General features: G+C 43.2%; 1 protein-coding gene across 1 annotated transcript in view; it reads left to right on the top strand.

The window, feature by feature from the left end:
- Positions 1 to 19,860, top strand: part of LOC121285733 (copine-8) — a 755,949-nt gene extending 736,089 nt beyond the window's left edge. The window contains exon 21 of the mRNA XM_041202466.1: positions 19,832 to 19,860. The gene's annotated coding sequence lies outside the window, so the exon portion shown is untranslated. The remainder of the gene's footprint in view (positions 1 to 19,831) is intronic.
- Positions 19,861 to 21,411: the final 1,551 nt, after the last annotated feature.

The raw sequence follows: 21,411 nt of genomic DNA, 5'->3' as shown, positions 1-21,411 counted from the left end.
ACCACCACATTCTCATGGGCAATTAGAAATGGGCAATAAATGCTCGCATCCCAAGAATGAATAATGAAACAAATTACTAGCAGTATTATTGGATTTTGTATCATTATACAATTTATATGTAATACTTCTCATTTACAACTCCAGAAAGATAATTGCCCAAAGGCAATTGTGCTAAATGGCCAAAAAAAATGAAGAACCATGACTATAATGCTCTATTATGCTCAGTGCTCTACAGCAGAACAGTAATGCCACCAAGTGGAGAAAAATTGGTAAGAGTTCAGCAATTCAGTCTTCAACTGCATTAAAAATGCTCAGGCTCAAATAAAATGACTATCCAAGTGTTTTTTAAATTATCATTTGAAAGAACTTTGGGCAGAACCTTCAGCTCAATGAGCGGGGGCAGGGCCTGCTCGCCGAGGTGTAAAATGACGCGGGGTGACATTGGGCGTCTCAACGTCACTGTGCGTCAATCAGATTTTCAGTTTGGCGGGCGCACAGCCAACTCGGCTGCGCACCCGTCGAATTGTCAAAGGCCTATTAAGGACAGTCAACTATCAATTGAAACCTTTATCTGAGCTGCCCATCCAACCTTAAGGTTGGTGGGCAGGCGAAGAGCCCAGGCAGCCTTCGCATCTCATCCACAGGCGGGATGAGGTTTCATGAAGATTTTTAAAGTCTTGTAAAAAAATTTTAAAAATTAATAGACATGTCCCAGTTCATATGACAGTTTCACATGAGGGAACATGTCTTAAAAATTGTTTCTACCTTTATTAAATTTTTTTGAACTTAAAAGTAATCTCCCTAAGGCAGCTCTGTGCCTCAGGGAGATTTCTGTGTTCTTTCACGCGCATAACACTGATCTGATGATTAAAGTACATTTTATTTAAAGTTTGTTCAAGATTACTTCATGCAACGTCAAAACTAATAGTTTTATGTAAACGCAGCAAAGCATTAAGTGTGCACCACAAAAATAAACACACATGACTGCAAGGACCAGCATCATGTACATGCATATCAACTTAAATCTGATTTCAACTGAACCATCTTCAAGGTCAAATACTTTCTCAATTCTGTTTCAGGATGGGCTTGGAGACTTTCCGTGCCTGCTGGCGTTGGGTGTGTTCGGTGGCGTGAGCAGACAATATGCGAGAAGGTCAAAAATCGGTTTCACAACGTCAGGAAACCAGTTTGCGATTGTCTGCTCCATCCTGTCAATGGCTGGCCGCATTCCTCACCATCGGACATCAGGAGCCTCATTGCAGTACATCAGCCTATCATTATAAGGCCAGCCTGCCGGACTCATCCCCCCCAACTCCCCCACTGGATCATCTGCCCATCTGGAGGGAAAACATGCCGACATGTTTTACAACAGCATATACAAGATATGCACTTGGCAGGCTGCACTTCACTCTGGACTTCAAGGTTTGTTTGCCCACCTTGCTTCGGTCAACACTCACAGTCATCAGCACCAGCTTCGCAGACAGCACCACATCACTTTTACAGGGGCTCATAGGTAGGCCTCTAGCTACCAGATCAGCCATATGTGGGTGGCTTTTCAATTGTTGCAGGGTAAGGTCTTGCTTGGGGAAGGGGGAGAAGTGGCTTCAGGCAAGGGAAGAGGCTGCAGGACGAGAGCTGTACTGGGGAAGGAGGGTAACCCAGGGTGTGTGCGGGACACTTGTTGATCTGTGCAAGTGGCCTCAAGATGGTGAGGGCTGAGGAGGCAGTCTCCAGAAGAGATGAGGCCAGATGGATATGTGAGGGTATGTGTGTGAGAATTGGTGGTGATGTTTCCTGAGCTGGCAGTGAGTGAGTTGCCAGTGAATGTGTGATGGGTTGGTGAGTGTGTGATTTTATAGTGACGAGATGGGTGTCATACCCTGGCTGCTCGGATGAGATCATTCATCCTTTATTTACATTGGATGGCCAACCTCTTCTGTGCATTGGTACTGATCACCCCTGCCATCACCTACTAAGTGCAGTGGTAATGTAGCTGCACCTGCTGCGGCCAGAGCAGGGGTAGAGGATATCACAATGGCCTCCACCATGTCCAAATGTGCTCCATAGCTGCAGTCTTCTTGCCTTTCGGGGCCATGTCTTCTTTGCTGCAGTCCTGGGCTGGAAGCACTGAGCACGGCTGCACTTTAAGTGTGGTGCCTGATGTAATGAAGCAGCGAGGTGACGGCATGATGGGCAAATGAGAGCCTGCCCGCCATGGAAATGGCATATTTCCCGGGAATGCAGAAGTAATTCGGCAGGTTTGAGAAGATACAGTGTGAAAACCCATTGCAGCCGGCAGGTAAAATGTCATTTTACCCACCTCCCCCCCTACCACACTTATTGCAAACCTGGGATGATACCTAAATTTACTTAATGTTCTGTTACTTTTCAAGGAGACCTGTTCTACATAGTTTGGGGAGATGTTCGTGTAATGGTAATGTCGCTGAACTAGTAATCCAAAGCAAAAACAAAAATACCTGGAAAAACTCAGCAGGTCTGGCAGCATCTGCGGAGAGGAGCACAGTTAACATTTTGAGTCCGTATGACTCTTCAACAGAATTAAGTAAAAATTTTTGTAAAAACTCCGCTGAGTTTTTCCAGGTATTTTTGCTTTTGTTTTGGATTTCCAGCATCCGCAGTTTTTTGCTTTTATATTAGTAATCCAAAGGCCCAGGCTAATACTCTAGGGACATGGATTCTAACCCCACCATGGCAGCTGGAGGAATTTAAATTCATTTAATAAACCTGGAATATAAAGCCAGCCTCAGTAATGGTGACCATGAAACTAACATGAATTGTTGTAAATCCCATCTGGTTCACTAGTGTCCTTCAGGGAATGACAACTGCCACCTGGGTCTGACCTACATGTGATTTCAGACCCACAACAATGTGGTTGGCACTTCTCATGAAAGTATAATGGTTCTCCCTTTACTAGGATCTTTATTGATTGTGTAAGATGCCTCCCAAATGTTAAAGGTGGAAATCGGTACTTAGTGATAATAATGGATATATCTACAAGGTTTCCTGAAGTGATACCTTTGAGAAATATTACAACAAAGAGGATTGTGGAAGAGTTGACTAATTTTTTTACAAGGTATGGGGCAGAATTTTGCCGTTGACGAGCAGGGGTCGGGGCCCGCTCGCTGACGCATAAAATGACTCGGGATGATGTTGGGTAGAACCCCCGACATCATCCCACCCATTTAAATTTTCAGGAAGGCGGGGGTGCAATAAAATCAGCTGCAGGCCCACCGACCTGTCAATGGCCACTTGAGGCCATTGACAGGATCATTTAAACAATTAAAGGACCTGTCCATCCAACCTTAAGGTTGGCGGGTTGGCCAGGAGCACCAGCAGCAAATAGAGAAAACATGAAACCTCATCCAGCAGCGGGATGAGGTTTCATGCTGGGTTTTAAAAATTGTAATAAAGTTGTCCTGTAAATTATGAACATGTCCCAACTCATGTGACATTGTCACATGAGGGGACATGTAAGAGAATTTTTCTTTTCTCTGTTTTTAATAGTTTTAAAAGTCGAAGTGATCTCCCTGAGGCTACACTTAGCATGCGCGAAAGAGCACAATCTCGCCTTTAGGGATTTCCCCCCCCCACTTGCACAGGGAGCGCACAGCGCTTCCTGGTGGACGTCACGCTGGGCGGGCCTTAATTGGCCTGCCCACGTAAAATGGCGGTGCTGCCCGCTTCGCTGGCGGTGATCAGCTCTGTGCCAGCCAGTGATTGAGTCAGGCCCACCCGCCTGACAGGCAGAAAATTCTGCCCGTGGTTTACCAAAAGAAATACAATCAAATCAGAGTTCAAATTTCATGTCACATCTGTTTAAGGAAATAATGAACAGTTTGTAGATAAAACAGTTTAAATCAACAACTTACCATCTGGAGTCACAAGGAGCTTTGGAAAGTTGGCATCAAACTTTAAAAACTATGATGAGGGCATATAGTCAGGACAATCCACAGGATTTAGATAAGGGAATTCCATTCTTGTTATTTGCTATTAGGGATGCTCCTAATGCATCGACTAGATTTAGTCCTTTTGAATTAGTCTATGGTCATGAGGTAAGGGGACCAACTGAAACTGATTCATGAGGAATTGATGGGTCGAAATTCGGAAACTACTCTCCTGGATTATGTATCAAACTTCAGGGAAAGATTAGACAGAGCATGTGAGTTGGCTAGGGAACATTTAAAGATATCACAGCAAGTGATGAAAGTGAAGGCAGATAGGAAAGCTACAGCTCGTAGTTTTGTTGCTGGGGAAAAAAATGTTGGTTCTGTTACCAGCACTGGGTAACTCATTAAAGGCAAGATTTACTGGGCCTTACAGGATTGAAAAGAAACTGAGTGAAGTAAATTATTTAATAAATGCTCCAGATAGAAGAAAGGACCAAAGGGTGTGTTATGTAAATATGTTTATAAAGTACTTTGATAGGGAAGAGGACTAAAAGGAGGTATTAGTGGTGGTAGATAAGGAAAAAGAGGTAGAAATGAAGAATTCTGAAATTGATTTTCTTCTAATCAAATTGGATAATGAGGGGGGTACTTGAAAATTTAAATGTAACATTGAGTTACCTTCCAGACAAATGTCAAAGTGATTTGGAGAAGATGTTGCAATCACACAAAACTATTTGTGGGAATAAGCTATGGAGGACAAATTTAGCTGTACATAATATGTGCGTACAAGTTTCATTTTTGATAAGGCAACATCTTTTTGGATTAAATCCAGCAAAGTTATCACCAAGTACAGAAAGAAATTGCTTCAAAATGACATCATTGAGTCGAGTTGCATTAACTGGAGTTCGCCTATTGTGCTGGTGCCGAAACTGGATGGAACGCAAAGACTGTGTGTGGACTATTGAAAGGTGAATGCGGAGACAAAAGCGGATTCATTTCGTATATCATGGTTGATGATTGCATTGAGAAAATGGGACAATCAAAGTTTATCACAAAGATTGACTTGCTGAGAGGTTATTGGCAAATATCAGAGAGAGCAAAAGCAATATTAACTTTTGTGATGCCAGATGGACAGTATAAGTTTAAAGTCATGCCATTTGGTATGAAAAATGTACCTGCAACATTTCAAAGACTGACAAAGTAATTGCAGGGCTGAGCAATTGTGCTGTTTATATTGATGACTTGATAGTTTTCAGTCAAACGTGGGAAGAGCATTTACAACATCGGGAAGAATTGTTTAATCAACTACAAAGAGCTAATGTGGTGATGAACTTGGCTAAAAGTGGATTTCAAAAGCATAAGTTACATATCTAGGCCATACCATTGGACATAGTAAGGTGGCTCCAAGAGATCTAAAGGTCAAAGCTATCATGGATTTCCCAGTGCCTACAACAAAATGAGAAGTTTTGAGATTTCAGGGCATGAATGAGTTTTACTGGAAATTTGTACCAAATCTTAGCCAAGTGGTTGGTCCACTGACTGAACTATTAAAAAAGAACAAGAAGGTTTCAATGAACCCAGGAGTGTCAGAAGCCATTTGATAGTTTGAAAAACTGTAATAACTACAACACCAGTTTTGGCAGTACCAGTTATGCCATTGTAATTTAAGTTGGCCATTGACGCAAGCGATATAGGCATTGGGGCCGTACTATTGCAAGAAGATGAAACTGGAATTGAGAAATCGACAATGTATTTTCGCAGAAATTGAATGTACAACAGAAAAGATATTTAACGATTGAAAAGGAGACTCTGGATCTGGTGTTAACATTGCAGCATTTTGAGATTTACATTGCAAACAATTCGTCAGGAACAATTGTTTCTGGACAAATTTTGAGACCAAAGTGCAAAGCTGTTCAGATGGAGCTTATTACTGCAACCATTTAATCTACAAATTATACATGTGACTGGGCAAGAGAATCAAATTGCAGATGCATTGTCAAGAGTTTAATGCTCAAAGAAAAATTGGACATTTAGAACCTGAACATTGAACTAAAATGATTTCTGTTGATACCAATGATTTGTATATAATATTGTTATGTTAATGCATGCATCTGGTCGTGTAATAGTGTGAGTATATAGATAATTATAGGAGGTAGTGTAAGAAGGCTTGAGAAAATGAAGCTGCCTTTTTAAATTAAGACGGTTCATTTCTTTGTAAGGAGTCGGGTGTCACGAAAGTATAATAACCTCATAATATTGTTGTGTTTTATTGTGAAAGTAGGTTCAAACTGGAGTTTGTGTATTTTCTGTGTGTGTGTGTGTGTGTGAGTGAGTTAACTGAGTTGGAGACAGCTGGTTTGGAGGCTTTGACTCATCAAACAGAAGCTAGATTTGAAATGCTTGAAATGTAAACATGGCTGTGAGGTGAGGAGAACTTGCATTTTTAGATAAATCAGGGTAGTTTGAATTTCAAAGAGCTGGTGGGATGTTACATCTAGCCAGAGAAGCTAGGCCTAGCAGTGTACTTATTTTTCCCAAAGGCTACTGATAATGTTAGCACCACGCAATGATTTATATTATGAGAAAGGTAAAGTTCCAAAGTTCTGAAAAGCCTCCAGTGTTTGTGCATTAAGCTGCTGGCTACAGAAACAGAAAAGCCACTTTGAATTCTACTGTCCAGAGTATTGTGATAACTTGTCTGGATTTGTTTAAATGTATTTTTTTTTTATGTTGCCTTAACCGAGGTGTAACTGGACGCCAGATTAATTAGGGGTTTTAGGAGTTATTATAGTTGTAGACCTCTGCACATGCTTGAAATCTTTTCTTTTGTTAATAATTGTTTAATTTAGTTTTCTAAAAAAATCTCTGAAGTCTGGGTGGACTTATTACTACTGAATTCTGGGCACGCATCTTGAAATAAATACAAATTGCAAAATCGTTGTGACCACGTGATCAAGTTTCCCTGGTGGATTTAATTTGCCTGGCACACATCATCTGCCGCATCATAACATTATTAACTGGCCTAGCAAGTCATTCAGTTCAATGGCAATTAAGGATGGGCAACAAAAGCTGGTCTTGCCAGTGATGCCCACATCCCAGGAAAGAATAAAACAAAAGTTTGCTTAGCCTATGTCAGAGAGGGAACAGATTTGATGTTAGGCAGCTGTTCATTTCTCAGTGAATTTCAAGCCCCTGGAATAGGTTGCCTGCTGGTTTGGTGGGTGCGACCTCTGTGTGCTTTCAAGAGGGAATTGGACTGGTTTTAGACTGGAGCTCAGATCTTATCATGTGGAAGGCCAAGTGTCTTTATATCTAACAACTGGTCCATGTGAACTCCTTGGTGGGTCTCAATTGCCTGAGATGGTTGGAGAGGAATTTTCTAGATTTTTTCCCCTTATTGTCCCTAAATTCTTTACCTCTCCCAGGAGATTACATAGCTGCAGGAATGCCAGAGGGGTGGGAGGTGGGAAGAGGTGCTTAGCCACAGTGGGGGTCTGGACATCATTATTTGGACCAGAATTGATGGACCAGCTGTTTTTTTCCCCTTCCCATCTGTTTCATGTGCTTTTATGTTCTAATCAAGTGGTGTCCAAATCAGTTAATAGGTAAAAGGTCAAAAGTGGGAGGTGTTCAAAAAAATTACTTCATCCAATACAGAACCAGTTTACACCCCTAAGGGGCAAGAGCTTTACTTGTCAAAGAAAACAGCCATGGACAATGAAAGAGAGAAGCAGCACCATAAAATTATAAGACAAAGCATAGAAAAATGCAAAAGATTGCATGGGTGAATGGGGGAGATACAATGAACACAAAAGGTGACAAAACAGAGAGTAAGAGCAACAAAAAGGAGTATAAAAACAATCGTGCAAAGGATAACAAAATCAATACAAAAAAAGTTGCAATTATGTTGGGGAAAAGAGGGTGGTCAGGAGCCAATTGGGCCCTCTGAAATCTAATAAGTGATATTGACAATAGAAATTAGGAAATGACATTTTGAATAACTACTTTGCATCAATATTTACAGAGGAGGATGACATTAGCATGTTGGACATTCCAAGGAAACTAATATTGAATCAGGGACAGAGACTCACCAAAATTAATATTAGCAAAATAACAATAATTAAGAAAATCATGGCTTTAACAAGTGACAAATCCCCAGGACCACATGATTTCCATATCAGGGTTTTAAAGGAAGCAGATAAGTACATTGCAGAGTCCATAACTATGATCTTCTCAATTCAGGAACCATTACTTTAGACTGGAAAATTCTGCTATTCAGTTATTAAAGAAAGGTGAGAGAGGGATTCCAGGGAATTCTAGACCAGTTAGCCTGACTACTGTTGTCAGCAAATTACTCGAGTCTATAATTAAGGATAGGGTGACTGAACACCTTGAAAACTTTTCAGCTCATCAGAGAGGGCATGCATTTGTAGAGTACGTTATGCCTCATAAACCTGATTGAATTTTTTCAGTGATACTGAAGTAGTGGACAGGAGAATCTTACATATGTTATTTATATGGACTTCAGAAGGCATTAGATAAAGTTCCACATTAGAGACTGTTAGTTAAAGTTAAAGTTCATTGAACTGAAGGCAAATTGTTGACATCATTAGAAATTGGTCAAATGCAGGGATAATGGCAGACTATGAATTGGCAGACTATGAATACTGGTGTGCCACAATGATTTGTGTTGGACCCTCAACCATGCACTGTATTTATTAACAACTTAAATGATAGGATAGAAAGTCACATATTCAAGTTTGCCAATGACACAAAAATAGGCAGCATTGTAAGCTGTCTAGATGAAAGCATAAAATAACAAAGAAGCATTAATAGATTAAGGGAGTGGACAAAAGTGTGGCAAGTAAATTTCATTGCAAACCTGAGTTCATCTACATTGAACCTAAAAGGGATTGAACATAGTACTTTCCAATTGGTGAAAAGCTAGAAACAGTGGATGTCCAAAGAGACTTGGAGGCCCAGATATAGGGATTATTAAAATGCCATAAAAAGGTTCAGAAAATAATCAAAACGTCTAGTGAAATGCTGGCCTTTATATCTAAAGAACTGGATACAAAGAAGTAGAAGTTATGCTACAGCTGGAGAATTGTGAGCATTTCTGGGCTTCAATCTTTAGGTGTGATGGGGGTGCAATATAGACTGCGGGTGTGTTTGGAGACATGAACGAACAATATGGCGAGAAGGCCAAAATCGGTTTTACACAGTTGTGAAACCAGTTTGCGAGCGTCCACTCAGTTCGCCAATGGAAGACTACATTTCCTGCTGCCGCACATTGGGAACCTAGGGCAGAATTATACGTCCCATGGGGGGAGGGGGGGGGCGCATGCCCAACCCAAACGGGCATAAAATAGTGTGTGATGACGTGGGTAAGTGTCCTGACTTCATCACATACTCATGCACTATTTTGGTCAATGGGCACGAGTGGGTGCAGGACCCGCGCTCGCCATTCATTAAGAGGCCACTTACGGCCACTAAAAAGCCAACTGACGGCAATTTTTCATTGCCCTTGCAATTTTGTGCTCATTACAGGGGCAAAATGGACAGCCAACACTTTTAAAAACCTCATCCATGGACAGGATAAAAGGGGTCAGCAGCATTGCCATTATCAGTAGTGGAGAGTTTGGTACATAGTTTGCTGTTGGCGACTTATTGGTACTTAGCAGCTTCATCTCTGTTTGGGGCTTCATTCTTAGCATTTCCAGGCTCCATTTCAGGTCTCCTTGGTGTCTCCAAGGCCCCCAGAGGATTCAGACCGTGTGGACCCTTCCAGGTATCAGATAGCCTTCTGTTAGGCTGCTAATGGGGATTGTGGTGTCCGGTGGGGCACCTCCTCTGAGGAGGAACAGAAGAGCAGAAGGGAGAGGATGCCAGGTGTCCCAATGCAGCTTCCAGAGGAGGGACTTCTGGGAGGAACCTGTGGGAGGTGGGGTGCAGAGCCAGCAGGCAGTCCAAGCCAGAAGGAGCCGCAGAAGACGCCACTATCCTGCTGCCAGGGTTTACAGGTAATGATGCAGCTACTTCAATATGTCCGAGGTGCAATGCTGAAGGAGACTCCATCTCTCAAGGGAGACAGTGACCTCCATTTGTCAGATGTTCAGGCCTGAAATTAGCTCTGACTGTGTGGGTGGACACCCTATGCCAGTGGCTCTGAAGGTCACAGTGGCCCTCAACTTCTATGCTTCCGGCGCTTCCCAAGGGTCAGTGGGGCATCTTTGTGGAGTCCCCCAGTCAGCTGTCCATAGTTGCATCAAGCTGGTGACAGAAGCTCTGTTCAGGCGAGTCCTGGCCTTTATTTTTTACCGTATCGATAAGGCTGAACGAGCCAGAGGCTTTGCAGTGATTGCCGGGTTCCCCCGTGCCCAGGGTGCCATCAGCTGCACACACATGGCCAACAAGGTGCCAGCGGGTCAGCCGGGTGCCTTCGTCAACAGGAAAAGATTCCTCTCCACAAACATGCAGATAGTGTGTGACCACAGGATGCAGATTCTGTGTAAGTCACCCTGGCAGCTCCCATGACGCTTCCATCCTCAGACACACCCAGGTGCTGAGGCTATTCAGTGCTCCAGCCTGACTAGATGGATGGCTGCTGGGTGACAAGGGCTATCCGTTGAAAAGGTGGCTCATGACGCCTCTCTGTCACCCAAGAACAGAGGCGGAGCAGAGTTACAATACGAGTCATGCCTCCACAAGAGTGGTGATGGAGAGGACCATAGGTCTTCTCGAGATGCGCTTCCAATGCCTGGACCATTCAAGGGGTACACTACAATACCCCCCAGAGAGGGTGTCATGGAGATTGGTTGCATGCTGCGCCCTCCACAATCTGGCACTGGCAAGGGGAGACCCACTGGAGGAAGAGGATCTTGATGCAGCTCCATAGGCCAGTGATGACGAATCCAGTAGTGAGTCAGAAGAGGAGCACGGTTAGGAGAATGCTGAGGGTGTGGCGGCAGACCTTGGTAACCTCCAGGGAGGCAGGGACACTTGGATGCCTTGGTCCAACGCTCCTTCAGCTAGGCTGCCAAAGATTAGTTTCAACCTCACTCCAAGGGCTGCCGCCTTCATCCTGGATGTCCGAAATGACCCGTTCATTTGCACCCAAAGTCTACTCAATGCCTGTGCAATGAAGTATCCAATCACTCACATCCAGCATTACATACTGGCGTACCCTGTACCAGAAAGAAAAAATATGATGCATACTCAGGTCATCAGAACCAAAGCAAATTTAATGTTATGATACTGAAATCATTATGACATTACAATTACTGGTGTTGATGTCCACACCAGCAGACATATAAATTGAACATAAATGAACAGAAAATCACCTGTGGACTGTCCCTCTAGTGCTCATCATGCTTTATACTTAGGTTTGCGAGTGCTATATCTTGGTGCCCCCCTGCCACCCCACCAATTCACTGGCACCGGCATTGGAGGCAGCCTGCTGACTCTGGTGTCGTGTTGGGCTTGATGACCTTGGTAGTTGCCCTCTGGCTAGTGAGCCTGTGCTGGCCACGACTGGCATCTCCCCAGTCACTGCAGCCTCATGAGATGTCATGGTCTCTGGCAGAGGAGTGGAGGAGCTGCTGCCATCATCCAGAGGCCCTGAGAGGAGCCCGCAGAGATGATGAGCAGCTCATGCGCCAATGTGAGTTCACTTTGGACCTCCCTACTCACCATTGACGGACGGGCACCTCCATAACAGACACCATGGCACGCAGACCCACATGGGTCTCCGCCAGATCCTCCTGCACATTCCACTGGACATCCAGCATCTGCTGCCTAACGGACGACTCCAGAGGCTCATCACCTGCCTTCAACTGAGCAGCGTCCTGGTCCCCAGCAGTCCTCTGACTGCCAGCACCCTGGGCACTCTCTGTCTCCACCCACACCTCAAGCGACTGTGAAGTGCCCTCACCAATGTGCATTGAAATTCTAGCTGCTAATCTGATGCCCACCAAGGTGCTGGTGTCTGTATTGGTGCCAACATCAGAGAGCGGGTGTGATGCAGGTGCAAGTAAAGCCTGAGGGTCTTCCAGCATCAGGGGTGGCCCTTCGGGGTCCAGAGAGCAAATGCGTGGTGAATCTAAAAGGGAGAACAAGGAAATGTCATTAGTTTCACTAACCATGCTGTACCGTGCATGCCAGGCCCCCTGGTGAGACAATGGAGATCTGCATCACAGTGTCATCATCTTACAATGATCACTGGGGATTCCAGGTTTGAGGCTCCCATCAGTGAGGAGACAATACTAGAATGGTTGCACAATCTGAAAGTCTCACCTCTGTGCACTGCACTCTTACCTTCATCTGGCACCCCTGCCTCTCCACACCCAGTTGCACAGGGAGCATGCTGGCTCTCGAGCTCTAGGGCATCCCACTCAAACCTGCTGAGCAGCAGCAGGTTGGGCAGTCCTCCGTCTGTGCCCTCTCTTCTTGGTTATGGCTTGTCTTCTCCTGAAAAGAAAGAAGACATTGATTAGTCCACTCTCTCCCTGCAGTGCAATTGCAGCCTGGTCAACCCCACCTGAGGAACACCTTGTAGGGCACATCCTAGTCATGGCCCTCAAGGCAGAGGACACTCAGTCCAAGCAGCCAAGGCTCTCCCCCTTGGCCAGCACCAGCGTTATTGACAGTTGGCACTCAAACTCTAGCACCCCTGAGCTCCAAGGGGGGACAGCCACACCTTAACACTTCACCACACTGATCCATGTCAACACAGTACTCACCCTTCCTGAGTGCAGCAGGTTATTGAACCACCTCCAGCACTGCGCCCATGTGCGCCGCACCACATCATGGCTGCTCATCAACGCTGCCTCCTCCTCCCACGTCCTCGTTGTGAGGTATGGTGGCCTCCCCCTCTCATCACTGGGGACAAGGGTGCCCCTCCTGGCAGCCACCTCCTCCAGCAGAACCGCGAGGCACTCATCTGAAAAGCAGGGGGCTGAGTGCCCATCTGGCCTCCCTTCCGCCTGGCATCTTCAGTCGCACTCAACTCCATCAAGACAACGCAGGATAGATGTCCTTCCGTGGCAGCCTGGGCCATTTTTAAACCAGCTGCCAGGTCGCCATTGGACCCGGCAGCTGACAGGACCCCTCCCCACCTCAGCTCTTCCCAACCAGTGAAGAGCCGTGTTTCACGCTAGGCAGGCCTTAATTGAGCAGTCAGCTTGAAATCACGGTCAGGGGCTGATCACAGAGAGCAGGCCGTTTCCTGGCTGCTCCCAGTCCTGCCAACTGCACCCACCTGCCGATCTCAAAATTCTGCCTCTAATTTCAATACTTTAGCATCTCATTATAAGCCCTGCTCACTGGAACCATCCCCCTACGCTTGATCATCCAGGCATGCTGAAGTTTTTCACAACTCTACATAAGCAACATGCATCTGATGAGCTGCACTTTGCTCAGGACTTCAAGGTTTCTTTGCCGACCTTGCTTCAGGCAGCACTCGCAGTCATCAGCGCCAGGTTTCACAGGCAGCACCACATCACTTTTAGGGGGGGCTCATGGGCAGGTCTCAACCTACCAGATCAGCTGTAAGATGGAGTTGGCTTTTCAGTGGTTGCAAGGCAAGGGCTATACTGGGGAAGGGGGTTATCCCAGGGTGTATGTGGGGGCACATGTTGACCTGTGCAAGTGACCTCAAGATAATGAAGGCTGAGGAGGCAGTCTCCAGAGGAGATGAGGCCAGATGAAGATATGAGGGTGTATGTGAGAGAGTGAGTGGTGATGTCCCTTGAGTTGGCAGTGAGTGAGATGCCAGTGAATGTGTGATGGGCTTGTGAGTGTGTGAGTTTAGAGTGATGAGATGATTGCCTTACCCTGGCGGTACAGATGAGATCATTCATCCTCTTTCTATGCTGGATGACCAGCCTTTTCTGTGTAGCGTTGGCACTGACCACCACTGCCAATGCCTCCTAATCTGGAATGGTGAGGTTGCTGGACCTCCTGTGGCCAGAGTGGTGGAGGACATCATGGTGCACCTCCAAAAGGCATTCCAGTGACAGGTCACTGACCTCTTCCTGGTTTTCAGGACCACGTCTTCACTGGAGCAGTCCTGGGCTGCAAACATTGAGAACTGTGTGTGCGGCTGCAGTTTAGATATGGCACCCAGAGTGAGGAAATGGTGAGGTAATGGTGTGGCGGGTAATTCAGAGGCTGCCCGCCAGTGAGACGGTGTATTTCCACAGGTTGCATAATTAATGAGGAGGGAACCGAACAATATGGATGATTTTTCACGCCTGCTACTGCACTTAATGCAATTCTGGGACAATTCCGCCAAGGGGTCACTCATTTAATACAGCGATGAGGGAAAAAAATCTCTCTGAGTGTTGAGAAACTTTGGAATTCTCTTCCTCAAAATGTGGTTGAGGCAGAGTCTTTGAATATCTTTAAGGCAGAGATAGATAGATTCTTGATAAGTAAGGGAGCAAAAGGTTATCAGGAATAGACAGAAATGTGAAGTTGAGGTTAAAATTAGATCAGCCATGATCTTATTGAATGGCAGAGCAGGCTTGAGGGGCTGATTGACCTACTCCTGCTCCTAATGCGTATGCTCGTATTGTTTTCTTATTCTTGTCAACTTTTGAGTTGCTTCCTCTTCTTTTGGCCCCCTCCACAATTCACTGGATCCTGAACGAGATACAGAAAGGCAATGCAGTCCTAAATCATTTGGAGACTCACCTCAGATGGTTGCCTTGATGATGCCTTCTTGTAACAAAGTGCTGGGCAATTACCTCCTTCAGAGAATCCATTCCAAGTGGGGCTAGCCAATATAGAGAAATAAGTACATGGAAACCATGGTAATTTATAAACTCTGCATAAATTAAAAGAGCATTACATTTCTGTAAAAAAAAATACACATTACTATGAAAGCCAACTTAAGGCTCTTGAAAGGATTTCAGGAAACTAGCTACTAAATCTTGGAATCCGTTCTGCCTCTTTCAGATTTACTAAAGAGTGTACAAATCGGTGCCAATTCATACCTTGAATACTAGCAGAAACCCACAAAACCTTTGTGGTCAAATTAATATCTTTATTGCAACAGTCCTTCTTTAAATACAGGAGTTCTAGCTACCAAAAACTTTAACAGAATAAAAACTTATCGTTCAGGTTCAGATCTGGGAGCCTCAATTGTTTTTTGAGGAGTAAATACTCTATTTCCTTGAAATCTCCCCGTTATCACTTCAGCGTTTATCATCAGCTTCCGAACGATCAATCTTGTTCCATGACAAAATCTTTCTTCAGGATTCAAGGTCTCCAGCAACATTATAACTGCTACTTCCCTGAATCTAAGTTTGTGCAGCAATTTGCCCATTAATGTTAAACTGTGTAGAAACTCTGAAGGGTATAGACTGTTATCAAGTTCTCCATCAATCGAACCAATGCTGATGTATTCTTTTAATTCACCTAACAGCTTGTTTAAAACCTCTTCATTCGAACCTAGTGGACCTTGACTTTCAGCACAAAAAAATCGCATGCAAACAACAACCCCTTCCGTGTCATCCCTATCCTGTGCCATTCCATCCTTCCCATTCCTTCTCTCTCATGTCATCCCATTCCTTCTATACCTCCCACGCCACCCCCATTCCATCCCTCACAGAAACAGCCAGGGTAACTTTGTTGTTGGACTCACCTTACCTTTCCCCGTATTTGATCTCCCCAACCCCTCCCCAACCCGCCTCTACCTCCAATATTGGCAACTGACATGAGTCAGACGTTTCAGTCCTCTGTGTACGCCACCTGCCAAATCAACCCATGAACAGACCATTCAAAACGGTCCAGACAGGCTAAAAATGGGTATTATTGTTATAGATACAATGGGCACTTTGAGAAGACAAATACAGGGCTTGTCACAAAGGACGTTACTGAACAGGCAGAGACTAATTTGTTATGATATAATTCCAGTTTATTTTCGCAAATCATGAGGAATATCAAAGGAACTTAACAGTGCCTGTTATATATCAGAATATTTGGACAGACTTTATTCCTTGAGCCTAATGCATGCCATTTCTTAGTATGAGAATGGTGTGAAAAATGCAGTTTTCAGCTCGGAATAAGTTCATGATTGTGGCAGTCATTGGACTAGCACTTGGGATTCAGAAATGGCACAGATTCCGTTGCCCTGGTTACTAATGTTTAATTGTCATGTGATATCACAGTCCTAGTAGGTTTGATGCAAATAAAGGTCTAGGCTATAAAAAGAATTAGTACAGCTACAAGAACAAAAACATGTCAAGAATTTCCTCGCTGCACTCATTCAGTATAACAAGCTAACGTTTAAAGGGCTCTCCAAAACATTAGATGCTGCAGCACAGAGTTGCAGCACACAGCAGCTAAAGAACCTTAATACAGCAGCCTCTATTAAATGGGAACAATTTTAATAGTTTATGTGTCCTCTAGATATGAACACCGAATATAAAGACGATGGAGCTTTAGTTGAAGTTCAGCTCAGCTTGTGTTGCAACTGCAGATAGGGACAGGTTCTAAAAAAAGAAACAAGGGCTCGCGCGTTTAAGTGGTGCAAGAGGAGCTTAGGTTATTTCATATCATACTGCTCTGCAAGTTATAAATCAGCATTCTAAACTTATTTCTAGTATTAAAGATATTACAATGCGATTGGCCATCAAGAATTATCGGTGTGATGCAGTTAATTATGGCAGAAGAGCTGTGGCTTCAAAGATTCTTTCTCAGTTTGCTTCTTGACAGATATCACACTTCGGTCTCCTACAAAAAATGTGTTCAAAAACCATCTTAGTGTTTGATTAATGCACCTGTCTCACTCAAATATTTTATCATCAATTATTCAATTTTGCAATTATTAGCAATATGTACTTATCATAAATACGATCCACTGAGCCATTGTGCAAAGTTTGGTTTTTGCTAAGTCAAGTGTAATTTGATGGTTCATCATGTTCAGATAAATAAAACCCAAAGGTCTTGAACTGAACTTTGTTTAACTTATTCTGATTTTCAACCTGCAGCACAATTTAACGCACAAGCTTAGGAAGTTAATTCACAGCAAAACCACCGACTTGCAACAGGTGCTCTCATTTTCAAAATGGTCATTGTATGTAGTTAACCAGATGAGCCAATATTCCAGGATTGGTTGTATCTCCCATCTTGTTCCATCTTTCTTTTGGCCTCCCGTGGGATGATGTCTAGTTCTGGAGCTTTGCCAGCTGGATGTCCTTTCAGTTCATTTTCAGCCCATTAGGTTTCCGTTGTTGGCCCAGAGTTCCTTTGTGAGTATAAAGGTCCCCTGTATTTGAACATCTGTATTTGTGGTTGTGTGGCAGCAGCTGTTGTGTATTAAATTTAAAAATCAAAACGCCACCCAACAGCATAAGAGGAGAAACCAAGGATGGGGAACGTTTCTTTTCATATCAGCCTCCCCATCCCCGATTCCCTTGCTCTTCCCTGTGAGCAGCATCAAACAAAATCTATTGTTGTTGAATATACTGTTGATTTTTTAAAAAATCTGCAACTTGCAAAAGGTTTAACTCTCTACTGAATTTTCTCTTTCATTTATATCACTACACATTGATATTTGAAACTTATTCAGCAAATCTCCCATTTGTGCATTTTTCTTTCATACGCTTGAAGATTAGTAGAAGTCTTGATGTTAGATTTCCAGATATATCATTACCATTCAGGCTTTCTCTCAATAGTTTGTATATGTTTCTTGTGGATGAAACTCATACATATCATAGTGTGACACAAACTAGGAATTACCCTTGTATTGTATTCTGCATCAGAAGTTGGACAGGGTGGAAGAGCCATTACATTCGTCTGTCCATTGGGAAAGAGGACTAGAATCACACCATCAGGTTCAGGCTATTATTAACAATTGAGTTCATTTACAAGATAACTATAAAGAAGCAAAAGGCTATGCAAGTCGACTATCACACAATTTTGAATTACAAGATACTTGAAGCACTCCAAAGCAATAATATCCACAATCCTTCCTTCAACAGCCTCCAACAGAGTCTCTGATAAAACACTGCACAGGCGCTGACCCATTGGAGGCTGTCAAAGTGAAAAAGATTATGAGAAGCAGGAAATGAAACAGTAGGGAAAAGCCCACAGCTTCTATACATTTTACTAGGATTCCAAAGATTCAACATACCACCAAGCTCAAAGAGATTCTTTCTTTTAATGGCCAATTAGAATAATAACCAATCATGCTCCTTAAGAAGATAAAGGGTGTACAATCCTCTCTTGGCCACCTGGGGTTCAACACGAACTCCCAGAAAAAACATAGTTAACGTTTGAAAATAAAACATCCAGTCCCTGTAGAGGCCACAAATTCAACTATCCCTTTCAAATTAAAGCGCATGTCTGAAGCCAGCAGGCAATTATTGTATTTTTTAGAAAAAGCACAGCAAAAGATATACAGAAATTTCCTCATTATATACAAATTGGAATATACTGCTATTACAAATAAATAATGCACCTGCCTTGAACCCTGACACAGAGCCAGCATCGAGTATTCAGCAACCATATCCATGGAATGTCTTGCACTGACTTAAGGCTTATATAAGTAAGTTATAGCTTTTTCATGGATTGGCCACACCATTTATCCTAGTTTTAAATCTGTTATCTAAGTGTAATGTACTACAATGGATTCAATTGCCCTTTGCTGAAGAATAGTGGGATGCAGGTTCATTTATATTACTCAATGACAAAAATTGTGGAGTTTTCAATAGAAATAACCTAATTGAGAACAATGTATGGTTCTTGAAAAGAAACTGGCTTTTGGTAATCGTGCCAAAGGGAAAACCAATTTTAAACTTTTGTAGCCAGCATCTTTATCATAAATTAGATTGGAATCCTTGACTTTTCTGTGACTAGTATGATTTTCTTTTCCTATTTTAAATCAAGTGAGTAATCATACTGTCTCTTTAATTCTCTAGTGGCTTAAACTGATATAGTTTGGTGAATGTAACAGAAATTGTGTCGTAGGATTTTTTTTAAATGGTGGCCATTTGCATTGAAATATAGCTAAGGGAAAGCAACAGTTCACACAACATAAGCAGCAGGAGAATTAATAGCCTGTTAGCACTTTTAATAAGTAAATTTTGTAAGAGAAATTTAGTTACAGCAGTCTATTGGCATAATTGTCTTGAATACAATCAAAGAAAAAAGACTTGCATTTATATTGTGCGTTTCATGACCACTGGACATATCAAAGCACTTTACAGCCAATGAAGTACTTTTGAAGTCTAGTCACTATTGTAATGTAGGAAACACAGCAGCCAATTTTACACATAGCAAACCCCAATAGCAATTTGATGATGACCAGGTAATTGTTTTTGATGGATAGAACAATGTTAATGAAGAAAAGAGTTGACGTTTCGAGTCCTCATGACCCTTCGACAGAACTTGAGTTCGAGTCCAAGAAAGAGTTGAAATATAAGCTTATATTTCAACTCTTTCTTGGACTCGAACTCAAGTTCTGTCGAAGGGTCATGAGGACTCGAAACGTCAACTCTTTTCTTCTCCGCCGACGCTGCCAGACCTGCTGAGTTTTTCCAGGTAATTCTGTTTTTGTTTTGAATTTCCAGCATCCGCAGTTTTTTTGTTTTTATATTAGAACAATGTTAATGTTTATTCTAAATGGTTATGAAGTTTTCAGTGGGGATGGAAAAAAAATCCCAACATCTCAAATTGATTATTTTTGAGTACATTCTTTTTCTGGGAGCCATCTGCCATATTCTGGTCATAAGATTCAACCTTATTATCTTCAGAAATAAGCCTCAAAGAAATTTGAAAAGGTACAGTGCTTCATTTTCAAGCTACAATTATTTTAAAGTGTCCCCATTTTCAGTTGTGTATTGTTGTGAAACCATGCTTTATATATAAAAAATTGAATTCACTGCCTGGAAACCCCTAATTGTTTTTTTTTTAAGATTAAAGCACATTCTAGTGAGATCACAGCCAAATGCTGTACATTTGCATCACTTTACCTTCTACACTCCAAAACCATTGAAATGGAGACAACTAGCAAAGCTACACCAGGAACAATGGCCTTAGAGGACTATGAATAGGGGCCATCTCCCATCCCATTATCAAAGCATCCAGACAATCGTCCAGGTACTCAACTGAGTGGAGAGAAACCATTACTCACTTGGACAATGGGACTCTTTCAAAGAGAGATTGTTATGAAGTTAATCAAATTACAACTGAAATACAATAGCCATGGCAATGTTTGGGTCACTGGACAGTTGGTGCAGAGGGCTACGTGACAAGCCAACCCTTTGTGTGCTGAAGCACATGTTTTCTCTGCAGAAAAGGACAAGCAACTTGAGATGCTGAACGAGCAAGACCTTGTATGGGTTTCTTCTCTCTCTCTATCCAACTTGCAAGCATTGAACCATGTCTGCTGTTTTTAACTCTCCATGTCACAGATCTTTTAAAAATACAACTCAACCCAACAGCTGATATCTTCTGAAGAACAGATAAATCACCCATCTACATCTTTAAACCACCTTGATGCCAAAAACAGCAGGACAACTGAATAGAGCCTCAAGCCAGCCAAGTCACCATCCTTCAAGTTCTGCATACCCCTTTAACTTTACTGGACTTTAAATTACTTAACCTATCCTCCCCACTCTGTAACCTATTTGTGTGAGTGAAAGCTGGAGCATTTTTATTATTTTGCTTAGAGTGGGTTAAGTGCAATAAAAGCTATCCTCTCTTTTCTTAAAACTCAAGAAAACCTGTCTGTGGCCTAAATATTGCCATTGGTGTGCGGGGCCAAGCCCAACATGCTGGAGTGACACGAGATGGGCATGCGTCCTGATGTCATCACATCTCATTTAGATCTTTCGTTTGGCTGGTGTGCGCCACAGGCGGCTGTGCACCCGCCAAACTATTTACGACCTAAGGCCATTAAAAAATTAATTAAAGTTGTTTGCAACACTGCCTGTCCAATCTTAAGGTTGGCGGGCAGGCAAAGAGCCCAAGCAGCCTTCGCATTTTCTAGGAAGCCTCATCCACGAGCAGGATGAGGTTTACTAAAGCCTTTATTAATTAAATGATAAATTTTCCTAAATATGAAAACCTGTCCCAGCTCATGTGGCACTGTCATATGAGGGGACGTTTAAGTAATTTTGTATTTTGTTTATAACAAAATTTTTTAAGCAACTTAATCTCCCTGAGGCAGTTCCATGCCTGACATTCCTGCGCTCTTTCGCATGTGTGCACGAAAGAGCGCAGGCCCTGAATCGCCCCCCTACCCCCACCTGCACATGGAAACGCTCAGTGCTACCGGCTGTGTGTCACGCTGGGTGGGCCTTAATTGGCCTGCCCACATTAAATGGCGGCACGCAGCCGATCAAGGGCAGCAGTCGGCTCTGCACCCACCCCCATCCGCTCCCACCCAGCCCGCTCGACATAGGTAAGGTTCTGGCCTGTGTGTCTTTTGTAGTCACAGCAAGTAAACAGTTAAACACTCACGGAATTGGCAAACACATCCTTTTTTAAAAAA

This window comes from Carcharodon carcharias, chromosome 13 (genome assembly GCF_017639515.1).
Source record: "Carcharodon carcharias isolate sCarCar2 chromosome 13, sCarCar2.pri, whole genome shotgun sequence".
In the NCBI taxonomy this organism is placed as follows: Eukaryota; Metazoa; Chordata; class Chondrichthyes; order Lamniformes; family Lamnidae; genus Carcharodon; species Carcharodon carcharias.
The sequence above is the reverse complement of the archived record's forward strand: the minus strand, read 5'-3'. Positions and strand labels throughout refer to the sequence as shown.